The sequence below is a fragment of the Sciurus carolinensis genome, unplaced genomic scaffold (genome assembly GCF_902686445.1).
Source record: "Sciurus carolinensis unplaced genomic scaffold, mSciCar1.2, whole genome shotgun sequence".
In the NCBI taxonomy this organism is placed as follows: domain Eukaryota; kingdom Metazoa; phylum Chordata; class Mammalia; order Rodentia; family Sciuridae; genus Sciurus; species Sciurus carolinensis.
In genome coordinates this window covers 69,629-71,156 of record NW_025920421.1, presented here as the reverse complement: position 1 = coordinate 71,156, position 1,528 = coordinate 69,629, and positions in this window count along the sequence as shown.

The window sequence follows — 1,528 nt, the reverse complement described above, 5'->3', positions numbered from 1 at the left end:
TTCCGGATGCCCCCGCACCAACCTCTAAGGGCTTCTTTATATTAATGGAGGAGGAGGAGGAGGAGAAGAAGAAGAAGAAATGATGAACACCCATTAAGCTTATACTCTCTATTCAAAAGGAAGTTCCGTGGGCTAATTGTTGGATTTTAGATTTTATTCATTTGTTGAAGATCTGCCTGTATTTTATTTCTGTTGTTTATTGTGGCAAGATTATCAAAACATCAAACTTTTCATCAGTTTTATGTGCACTACATATTAAACCCATTCATCTTGTTGTGCAGTTACAAGCAACACCCATTTCCAGAAATATTTTAACTTCCAAAACTGAAACTTTTTGCATTTAAAAAGTTTCACTCCTCTGTCTCCTAATCATGGCAATGACCATTTTACTATTAAATACAGTAATTAATTAAAACCAAAAATAGAAAAAAATAATGTAAACAAGGAGGCTTGATTAACAGCTCTACTTGTTTAGTTTTGCTGCCAATTCCAACCTCCGTTCCAAATGGATGTCAAAGCTCATGAGATTAGGCTATTCTCTGGATTCTTCTTAGGGCATTTTAATATCCCTGTTGCTCAAGTTGTAAATGAAAGATTTCAGCATGGGTGTGACCACAGTGTACATCACTGAGGCCACCACACCCTTCCTGGGAGAATGTGAGGTAGCTGAATCAAGGTACACCCCAATGACTGTTCCATAAAATAATCAAACAACTGAGAGGTGAGACCCACAGGTGGAGAAGGCTTTGTACTTCCCACCTGAGGATGGGTTTCTAAGAATAGATGAAACAATTTTATAGTAAGAGAAAATGATTCCTGAGATGGGGGAAAATCCAAATATGACTCCAAAGACTTACATGACTATGTTGTTGGTAAAGGTATCAGAATAAGCAAGACTAAGGAGTTTAGAAGGGTCACAAAAGAAATTAGAAATTTCCACATTTTTGAAGTAGGAAAATCATAAGAGATTAAATGGTGGAGCTGAGTCCAAAAGGCTAAATAAAAGAGACACCAAAACTAACAAGCCACAGAGGTGAGGATTCATAATGATAGAGTAATACAGAGGCTGACAGAAGGCCACAAACTGGTCATAGGCCATCACAGTCAGAAGCATGTCATTCATATTTATGAAAAGGATAAAAAAATACATCTGTGTCAAGCAGTGTACACAGGAGATGACTGTGCTCTGTGTCTGGATGTTCACCAGCATCTTTGGGACCGTGGTGGAGGTGAAGCAGTTGTCAGCCAAGGACAGGTTGGAGAGGAAGAAGTACATGGGGGTGTGGAGGTGGGAGTCAGAGCTGACAGCCAGGATGATGAGTAGGTTCCCAAGCATGGTGACCAGGTACATGGACAGGAACAGTCTAAGAGGACAGGCTGCAGGTCTGGGTCATCTGAGATTTCCTTGAGATGGAATTCTGAGACATGTGTTAGATTTAGTGCTTCTATATTGCTTGGAGACCTTTTGAAATAGAAAAAACTGTTTGGAAAGGAGATTCAAATAAACAAATACTCTGTACATATTTTT